This window comes from Petaurus breviceps, unplaced genomic scaffold (assembly GCF_028583685.1).
Source record: "Petaurus breviceps papuanus isolate PSGF00001 unplaced genomic scaffold, PetGlider_PUasm1.0 91133, whole genome shotgun sequence".
Lineage (NCBI taxonomy): Eukaryota > Metazoa > Chordata > Mammalia > Diprotodontia > Petauridae > Petaurus > Petaurus breviceps.
Window position 1 is genome coordinate 56,692,291 of NW_027187419.1, and position 11,419 is coordinate 56,703,709.

Sequence of the window (11,419 nt, forward strand, 5' to 3'; positions counted from 1 at the left end):
AAGAGAGAGAGAGAGAGAGAGAGAGAGAGAGAGAGAGAGAGAGAGAGAGAGGTAATGAGAGTAAACCTCAGATGAAATTCATTCTTATTTGAAACAGAATATCTGATAGGGAATAGCTGAAAGAAAAATAAGTTTCCTGATCTTAAAATGGAGGGATTGGAGTAAAGGAAGTGGGAGTGGAGGAAATGAACTTCATATGAACCTTATTCTTACATGAAACAGACAAAAGGATGTTTAGAAGAAAGCACAAACAGGAAATATTTTAAAGTAAAATGAAGTATTTATTACATAGTTCCAAAAAAAGAGGAAGATGATCAGAAAAAACAAACCATTTTAATAAGATATCAATAGTAGTTTTGTGGGAATTTTGTTGGTGTTATGGTGAGAAAATGTCAAATGTGTGTTAGAAAGAAATATTTTTCATACTAATCCTTGACAAGATAAAATGAAATGAGGCATGTAAAAATCCTAAATCTACCTCTCTTAGATCTCTGCCTTGATCTCTCTTAGTTTCTTTAATAGCACTTCCCACCATCTCCTATTAGATATTCTGTCCTCCTTTGACTTCCAGTACAATGCCCTTTCCTGATTTGTTTTCCCTACCTGTGTGACGGCCCTTCTACAGATATCAGCTTCACCTCTTCCAAACTTCCTAGAGTAGGGAGAGAGGTAAATTATATGTTAACCCTAAAACTGCACAAAAGCCATATTTGTCATTGTTGTTGCTGATAAATATACATAATAAAGTCAGGGTTTGGAGCCAGGTGGTTGGAGGACAATGGCCATGCCTACTTAGCTTAGTTTTTGATCTTTGTTATTTGCATGCCAAACAAAGATGATCTTGGGTTTGAACTGGGCTTCATTGCTCAAATCAATACAAAGCTTCTTCTCTTCAGGTTTGAGGTGGTAGGGTGATAGAGTCCTTAAAATATGCTCGTTTGTTTTAATGGAGCTGCCCAGAATGCCCTTTAAGGATTAAATAAAAATTACAAGCAATTTTCTAACCATGTCAGAACGGCCAATACAGTGAGGAAAGATGAATGTGAAAGTCTCATGATCACTCCCTAACAGTGGAATGGGGATTGCATTCCAATAGAAGAGAAAAGAAGAGTCTGCTGAATGTAATCGAGAGAACTTCTGGGACAGATCTGTTCCCTTTTCTGCAGCAAGTATGTTGATGACTCAGGAACTAATTGCTAAAGGAATACTTCCAGCCACCTAGATATGGTTCTGTCCCTAAACTTGTATTTGCTTGTGTAATGGGATTCTTTACTGGAAAAATTTCCTATGTGAAAACTTCCCAAGAGAAGTTTAAACAGCTTGAAAATTCTTCTCTTGGAGAAACTCTAAGTCTGGGACAGGGACATCAACTTGCATAACCTGGATATATTTCACAAAAGTCAGGATTTGAGTCAAAAATAACTGAGCATTCATCTTTTTGAACATCTGCCACATCTGAAAGCAGTGGGGAAAAAAGGTCCTCTTCCTTCTTATGAACAAATCTCCTTCAGTGTTTCCATGAATGGATCAACTCCTACTGGAATTATTGATTATAAAGCAGGAGGACCTGATACAACTGTGGAACACAGTCCTAAGAGAAAAGTTGTTACATGTGAAGAATTAATGAATAAGAACAAAAAAATTGCTTTTTTTCTTTTTTTTTTTTTGCTAAAAGGTTTGCCATGTCTTCATGTATATCTTGTCAATTAAAGTTGAAAACAATATTCAGCCCAAAAAAGCCTGATACATTACACACCCATTTTACATATCTTTCTCACAATCCCCCAAAACTCTCAATTCTGTATTTTTTCAAAATGGCTTTAGTCTTATTTTCAAGCAGATACTCAATAAGTTTGCTGAATTAAATTCAGGTTGTTGACAAACAGAAACAATGAGGCCAAGAAGAAGCAACTATTGTAACCCAATTTGAAGCAGCCAGATCTAAAGCTCTTGAGAAATATGCAAACAATCTTCAAATCCAAGTGCTCTTTCCTGAAATGGCCAATGGCTTGGATTTAACTTCTGTGAAATCATTTGGGAAATTTAGCGACGCACTATGCCTCACTCCAAGGTTAATCATAGCTCCCCTTATAAGCAGAGGAGCTAACAAGTCTTAAAATACTCAATGTTTTTATTTGTTTGTTTACAACTTAATGGATCCAGATAGGATGGCCAGCTTATGTTGTCTTTATTAGGAATAGGTTCCCTAGTTCCCATAGTATAGAGATAGTAGCAAGCACTAAATAACAGAAATCCCAAAGAGGCTAGCAGATATAAACTCAAGTACCACAGGATTCACGGAAATAACCAAGAGAGACAAAACACCCAGAAGAGATAAGTGGGAAGAACAGTGATGATGTATCAGAGGATATGGACAGTTTTTCCTCATTAGAGGTGACCATCATGCAATTCCCCAGGCATGATGTATTTATTCCTGTACAGTGTATTTGCCATCTGGATTCCTGATACATACCCATTTGATACATGTTAGCTGGATGTACATGTTCCCTATATGTGTGCCCTCCATATTCCCTGGTCCTTGATATTCTTTCTTTGTGTCCTTAGCCCCTGGTATTGTGCTTATATGTAGGAGAGTGTACCTCATGTGGTATTGTGCTTATATGTAGGAGAGTGTACCTCATGTGTGTTTGGGTATGAAGGAAGATGTTGCTATTTAGCTATGCCTTTTATTTTGAACTCATGTGTATGACTGATCAAAGCCAACATATCCATGGAAGAATATGAGATACATAGTTTTTAGTGAATGGTGACCCACTCAGTACCTCCATCCTGGGATAACTTTTCTGGGACCTTGTTGAAGAAGAGGTACCCCAGGTGTTACAACTATTTCTGTTGAGGCCACTACCATGCTTACAGTCACCTGAGTTCCTAACCTTGGTATTATCTTCGACTGTCCCATGTCCCTAATGCCCAAATCTATTCAGCTTCTAAGTACTTTCAATTTAGCACCAAAGCCTTTCTCAATTCATGTAGCCACATTACTGATTCTGTTACTTATCACCTTACTCCTAGATGATTGCACAAATGTCCAAATGGATCTCCCTGCCTTTAGTCTCACTTTGCCCATCCATCTTCCACATAGCTGTTGAAAGTTTCCTAAAGCATGGGTCTGACAACATTACCCCCTTGTGTAAAACCCTATGTCCTCTAGCATAAAATACAAATCCCTGAGCCTGTCATTCAATATGCTCTACATTTTATCATTGATTTGCCTTTCAGCCTTATTTCACATTCTCTGTCTTCAAGTAGTCTATCTTTCTTCCAAACTGGACCATTAACTCTTCCTTAAATATGAAATTCTAGCTCCTTTCATTGTACACAAGATATCTCCCCTTTAATTACTCTTTCCTCTCTCTGCCTCTCAGAATCCTTATTTTACTTCAAGGATCAACTCATATGACATATCCAAAGTGAAGCTTTTTTCCTCAAATTACCTTGTATTTGAAATATATATGTATACATATATGTGTGTACATGTATGTGTATGTATGTATCTTTCCGTCTATCTATCTCCCTACTGGCAGCCAGGTGGCACAGTGGATAAAGTCCCAAGCCTGGAGTCAAGAAGACTCATCTCCTTCAGTTCAAATCTTGTCTCAGACATACTAGTTATGTGATGCTGGGCAAGTCACTTAACCCTGTTTGCCTCAGTTTCCTCATCTGTAAAATAAGCTGGGGAAGGAAATGGCAAACCACTCTAATACCTTTGCCAAGAAAACCCCAAAAGTGGTTGAGAAGAGTTGAACATGACTGAAAAAATGATTAAAGAACAAATAGCCCTACAGTAGAAAGTATGCTCTTTGAAGGCAGAAACTATTTTTTGTCTTTGTATCACAAAAGTACAGGACTTTGAACATATTAGATACCTAATGCATATTTGTTGAATTGCATTAACTTCTCTCCTGAACATTCATCTTAAATTTGGGGGCCAGGGGGAAGAGAGAGAGAGAGAGAATGAGAATGAGAATTTGTTAAAGACTTGCAATGTACTAGGTACTATGTTAAGTATTGGAGATAATAGAAACAACCAAATAAGATAATCCCTCCCCTCAAAAACTTCCATTCTAATGAAAGAAGACATAAAAGAGAGCAGGAAGAGGGGCAGGGCTAGCATGGGCAGAATTGATTGGAGAAAGATGTGGAAATTTTGAATCAAAAATGAGGCTATTAGAAGCTAGATTTCTGGGTTGGAGTACAGGTTACTGTTGGGGAGGAGGTGGAGGTGATAGTCTGAATAGAAAAGCACCTCTACATGTATATCCCATCATTTCAAACTCAATATAGCTAAAGCTAAACTCATAATTAAAAAAAAAAACTTACTAACTTGGGTCTCAGTGATTCTGCTATTCTCCCATGAATTCATATTAATAACTTTATTGTCATTTTTGACTACTCAAATTCCTTCATTCAATACTGAAGCAATTGCCAAACACTATCAATTATCTCTCTCCTTTAATAGCCTTCCTTATTATTCCCATGGTCTGATTTAGATGAGGAACTCTAACACAAGTGCTTCTCATTCAGAAGTGAGGCAAATTAGAAAGATGGAATAGCTCAGAAGTCCCCAGATTAATAGGCAACCTGTGCTCAAATGGATAGACCTAAATCTATTATCTCCTGGCCATTAGATGGTCATGTAGAACTTGATATCTTCATTTTCTTCCAAGAAGAAAATGACTTCAATTTTAATTTTAATTTGCTCTGACTTTAGTCTTGAATTCAAATTCTGCCCTTTGATCACAATTTACTTAACTGTGTTTACTATAACTACTATGTTACTCAGAGAGTACCTTTGTTTCTAATCCCTCTGATGTTAATACATTACCAATTTCATAGCTATACCTTGGACAAGTCTATTGCTCCTGCCCCTGACCATTTGCTTGTGACCTCTTCCTGGCCCAGGAACTTCAGTATTGAATAAATACAAATGCAAATAATATCATAAATAATTATTAAGTAATTTTACCTATATCCCTTAGGCACTGTGAGCCTCTACCATTAATTCTCAATTTGTATTCTTTACTCCATGTTACCCCACCCAATCTAAGACTTACCATGGTAAGGTATGTTCTACCCTGGATCACAGGAACAGAGATTTAGAAGTAAATGAGACTTGCAGAGGTCATCTAGTCTATGCCCCTTCCTCTCTGAGATAAAGAAAATAAGACAATGGTAGTTACATGTCTTGTTCAAGGTCACTCAGATAGTAAGCATCAAACTTTAAACATATCTTCTAACTCTGGAATTAGTGTTCTTTCCATTGCACCATGATGTTTTACTACCAATAGAAGACCCATGCCACAGGTTCTGTCCCTGGTCCCACCAAGTGAGACAGAATAAGACCTTCCCTGCCTCTCACATTGATTATTGCAAGTGCTACCTACAAAAGATCCTTGCTTCCATTCTCTAGCTATTCCCACACCATACCATTTCTACTCCAGCAATCCTCTTTCTCCTCCCTCAAGAACTTTATGCTCCTGCAACCCTAGGTTCTGAGAAGTGAGCGCAGGAAGACAAGCCACTACTACAACTTCCTGGCCAAATCATGCCATGCTTTGCATGCCCTGGAAGCTCCCTCTTTTCAACTCTAGCTCCCCTTTATGAATTTTCTACCTCTATAAGAATGTAAGCTCCTCAAGGACAGAGATCATCTTATTTGTTTACACAAATAAGTTCTCCCATAACACTTGTTTTTAAAAATACAAATTCATTTCAGTTCAATTGTTATATTTGGGAATAACTTGAGTATAACATGAATTTTGTCTTTGCTTATATGCAATTTCCTCCATGAAAAAAATGAGAGAAGACAGAAAACCACATCATTTCACAATAACTCACAAATTTCAACCCTTCTGATACTTTCATCCACAAGCAAGCCAGGTATTTTTTCAAGATTCATTCATTTAATAATCATTTATTAAGAACCTATTGTGTGCTAGGCACAGGACTATGCACTGAGGATACAAAAAGAGGGAAAAGGCAACCCCTGCCCTTCAATTACAATCTAATGAGGGAGAGAACACACAAATATATGAAAATCAAACTATGGACAGGATAAAGAGAAAATAATTAAAAGAAGGAAAGTACTGGAATTAGGAAGGATTAAGGAAAGCTTCCTTTAGGAGGTAGAATTTTTTTTTTCAGAAGAAAAACAGACTTTTTCAATAACATTTTTTTTCCAATTACTTGTCAAGACAATTTTTAGCATTCACTTTTACAAGATTTTGAGTTCCAAATTTTTCTCCCTCCCTCCCCTCTCCTCTTCCAAAAATGGTAGACAATTAGATATAGTTTATGCACATGCTATCATGTAAAACATATTTCCATATTAGCCACATTTGTGAAAAAAGAAACAGAACAAAAGGAAAAATACCAAACACATAAATAAAGTAAGTGAAAAGAGTATGCTTCCATCTATATTCAGAGTCCATCAGTCCTTTATCTAGATGTGGATAGAATTTTCCTTCTTGCCTCTTTTGTACTTGTCTTAGATCATTGTATTTCTGAGAAGAGCTGAGTCATTTATAATTGTTCATCACACAATATTGTTGATATTATGTACAATGTTTTCCTAGTTCTGATAATTTCACTTTGCATCAGTTCACACAAGTCTTTCCAAGTTTTTCTAATATCTGCCTGTTCATCATTTCTTATGGTGCAATAGTAATACATTGCATTCATATATCACAGCTTGTTTAGCCATTCCCCAATTGATGGGCATCCCCTCAATTTCCAATATTTTGACACTATAAAAAGGGCTGCTATAAATATTTTTGCACATGTAGGTTCTTTCCCATGTTATGATCTCTTTGGGATATGCACTGAGTAGTGATATTGCTGGATCAAAAGAAATTCACAGTTGGTTGCCCTTTGGGCATAATTCCAAATTCACATCTATGCCAACAGTACATTAGTGTCCCAATTTCCCCACATCTTCTCTAGCATTTATTATTATCCTTTTTTTATCATATTAGCCAGTCTGATAGGTGTGAGGTGGTACCTCAGAGTTATTTTAATTTGTATTTCTCTAATCAATACTTATTTAGAGCACTTCTTCATATGCTTATAGATAGCTTTGATTTCTTCATCTGAGAACTGCTTGTTCTTATCCTTTCACTATTTGTTCATTGGGGAATGGATTCTTATAAAATTGACTCAGTTCTCTATATATTTGAGCAAGGAGGCTTTTATTAGAGATACTTGCCATAAAGACTATTTCCCAGATTTTTGCTTTCATTCTAATCTTGGTTGCTTTGGTTTTGGTTATACAAAAGCTTCTTATTTCAATATAATAAAAATGATCTATTTTACATTTTGTAAATGTTCTCTATCTCTTGTTTGGTCATGAATTCTTCCTTTCCCCATGGATTTAACAGGTAGACTATTTTTTCTCTTCTAATTTTCTTATGGTGTCACCCTTTATGTCTAAATCATGCACCCATTTGGACCTTGGTACAAGGTGTGAGATATTGGCTTATACTTGTTTGTGTCCTTTTGTTTTCTAGGTTTCAAAGCAGTTTTTGTCAAATAGTGAGTTCCTATCTCAAAGGTTGGGGTATTTGGGTTAATCAAACAATTGACTATTATTGGTCATTGACTACTGTGTCTTATGTACCTAACCTCTTCCACTGATTTTTTTTTTATTTAGTACCAAATTGTTTTTATGATTACTGCCTTACAATATAGTTTAAAACCTGGTAATGCTAGGTCACTTTCCTTTGCATTTTAAAAATTGATTACTTTGATATTCTTGGCATTTTGTTCTTCTAAATTAATTTCATTGTTATTTTTTCTACCTCTACCAAATAATTTTTGATAGTTTGATTGGTATGACACTGAATCTGCAAACTGACTTAGATAGAATTGTCATCTTTTATTATATTGGATTGGCCTACCCATGAGCAATTGATATTTTTCCAGTTTTAAAATATGACTTTATTTGTGTGAAAAGGGTTTTGTAATTGTGTTCATATAGTTCCAGGATTTGTTTTTGCAGGTAGACTCCCAAGTATTTTATATTGTTTACAATTATTTTAAGTGGAATTTCTCTTTCTGTCTCTTGCTCCTGGGCTATGTTGGTCATATAAAGAAATGCTGGTGAATGGGGCAGCTAGGTGGTGCAGTGAATAGACCATTGGCCCTGGAGTCAGGAGGACCTGAATTCAAATCTGGCCTCAGGCACTTTACACTTACTGGCCATGTTACCTTGGACAAGTCTCTTAACTCCAATTACTCCCCCCCCCTCCACAAAAGCAAAAAAAATGCCGATGATTTATGGGGGTTTATTTTATATCCTGCAAGTTTGGTAAAGTTGTTACTTAGTTTAAGTAGTTTTTTAGTTGATCCTTTTAGGTTCTGTAAGTATACCATCATATTATCTGCAAAGAGCAATGATCTGCAATATATTTTTCTTCTCTTATGGCTATAGTTAACATTTATAGTACTATATTGAATAATAGAGGTGATAATGGGCATCCTTGCTTCACCCCTGATCTTACTGGGAAGGCTTCTAACATTCCCATTACAGATAATGCTTACTGACGGTCTAACTAGATGTTGCTTGCAATTTTAAGGAACATACCCTTTAACCTTATGTTTTCTAATTGGTTTTAATGGAAATGAGTGTCGCATTTTTTTCAAAAAGTTGTTTTCAGCATCTGGTGAGATAATCATATGATTTTTGTTGGTTTTGTTATCAATATGGTCAAATATGTTGATAGTTTTCCTAATATTGAACCAATCTTGCATTCCTGGTACAAATCTGATCTGGTCATAGGGGATAATCCTTGTATTATACTATTGCAATCACCTTGCTAGTATGTTGTTCAAAATGTTTGCATCAATATTCATTAGGGAAATGTGTTTATAATTTTCTTTCTCTGTTTTGCCTCTTCCTGGTTTAGGTATCAAAGTATTTAGCATTTCCATGGTGGTTTTATTTTGGGATCTCTTTCCTGAGGTAAACAGTGAATTCTTTCAATGGCTATTTTGTCCCCTGATTCCAGGATATCAGGGCAGTTTTCCTTGATAATTTCTTGAAAAATGCTGTCCAGGTCTTGCTTTTGATTATGGCTTTCAGGTAGTCCAATGATTCTAACATTTTCTCTCCTGGAACCATTTTAGAGTTAAGTTGTTTTTAGCATGAGGTATTTTACATACTTTTCTACTTTTTTTTCATTCTTTTGAATTTATTTGATAGTTTCCATTTGCCCAATAATAATGCTTAAGAAGTTGTTTTCTTCAATTAGCTTTTGTACTTTCTTTTCTATTTGACTAATTGTATTTTTCTAGTTGTTTCCTTCAGTGGATTTTTTAATCTCCTTTTCCATTTGACTATTTCTACTTTTTAAGCAATTGTGTTCTTTTTCCAAGCTGTTGACCCTTTTTTTCATAATTCTCTTGCATCACTCTCATTTTTTTTGCCAATTTTTCTTCTACCTTTCTTATATGATTTTTAAGCTTTATTTTGGGCTTTTCCATGAGTTCTTTCTGGACTTGAAACCTCTTTCTATTTTTCTTTGGGGTTTTGCCCATAAGTGTTTTGACATTGTTTTCCTCTTCTGATTTTCTGTCTTGATCATCCCTGTCTCCATAATAACTTTCTGTGGTCAGATTCTTTTTTTGTTGCTTTTTTACTCATATACTTTTTTTTACCTTTTTTCCTTTCTTTTAAATGTGAACTCTTCTTCTGGAGTGGAAGGGACGCTGTGTCAGACTTCTTGTTCTAGGGGCTGCAGGTCTTGGCTATTTACTTCGTGCCACATTGATGTTGCCTGAGGCCCATAGGGGACACTCATGTCTGGTGTGCTGAGGAATGGGGTAGTGGTGGGGTGGCTGGTGCTACTAGAGGCCATAGGGATCTGACAGCTAATCTGAAGCTAAGCTGGGGTCTTACTGGTGGTGTCTGTCATGTGTTGAGGCCAGTATGGTTTCTCTGCATTTCCTGGTGGAAACACTAGAACACAGAGAGGTCTAGATACTAGAGGCTACCTGTCTGCCCAGGGTTGTATTAAAGCACATGGTGGCTCTCAGAGCACATTCCCCTGCTTATGCTGAGGAAATATGGGGTACTGGTGTTGGCTTCCTACCACTGGTTTACTGAGGTAGGGCTTGTTGTTGGCTTACTGGGATGCTTCCCGTCCTGGACTGCACTCCCCTTTTACCCAGACTTCCCTGCTAATCTTCCAAGTTTCTTGGGCTCAAAGATTCTTTTATCCCATCCTTTTGCTGGTTCTGCTATTCTAAGATTTGATTTGGGAAGTTATTTTATTGTTGTTTGGAAGTGAATTTGAGAGAGTTAGCATCTCTTTCCTGAAGTGATTATTGGAGAGTTATGGTGATTTACTGCTTACTCTGCCATCTTGACTCACAGAAGTTAAAAGGCAGGATTTTCATTAAAACTTAAAGTAAGCCAGGGAGATCAGGGTACAGAGTGGAGGAAGCAGAGAGATCCAGGCCTAGAGGACAGCCACAAAAAATGGCCATAGCAGAGGTAGAGTATTTTGTTAGTGTGACAGGCAGGATATCAGTGTCCTTGGGTTGAAGAAAACACATTGAGTTAGTTTCAAAAAGACTGAAAACGTAGGAGGGGGATAAGTCCTGAAGGGCTTTTGAATCATATCACCAATTATCCCTAGCCAAGAAATGAGGAAGAGGAGAGAAGAGGGAGTTCTTGGTGAATGGTCTTAATTTTTTTCCTATAAAATATGAGGTAAGGCTCTCCACTGAGAGAATGGAGGTAGGGAGACATGGGAGGTTTGAGGAGGAATGAAAAGGTTTGGAAGAGCCACTGTGAAGAGCAGGATAGTGAGCTGTTAAGAAATATATAGTAGGATTACCTAATAGTAATGAAAACCCAGTTGAGGTTACATAGTATAAATTTGTAGTGGATATAGTAAGAACCTTCATTCATCAGCACATGTATAGGAATGAAAGTGACCAATGGTGGGAGTAATCCAAAGCAGAGGCTTGGCTAGGGGGTAAGTGGTGATATCAGAAGGAAGATAGGAATTCAAGAGAGTTCGATAGTGTAGTGGATGGTTATTTGGTAAGGTTAATTGGTTTACCAAGAAATCAAGTTGAGGAGAAAAGGATGCAACGGTAATTGAAGGGGAGATGGCCTGTGAGAATTGAGGATTCAAGGAAACAGAGGTCATGATAAAGAGAAAGAGTAGGTTTATATAAGGAAAAGCAGAGGGAGATCTGAAAAACCAATAGAATATGGTTGGATAAGGGAATTCCAGAATTCTTGAACACTGAGGCCATACATTTGAGGGTGATAGCAGGATAAAGGTATGACCATCTTGGCATATAAACGGTGAATAGTTTGAGGGACTAAGTGGTTAGGGTATTGTAATGCGAATGTAAATTTTAAAGATCTTCCCTGCCCCTAGGCTAA

General features: G+C 36.8%; 1 pseudogene; it reads left to right on the top strand.

Annotated features, from left to right (window-relative positions):
- LOC138155132 (OCIA domain-containing protein 1-like) overlaps positions 1–11,419 on the top strand; it is a 37,526-nt pseudogene that overhangs the window by 23,110 nt on the left and 2,997 nt on the right.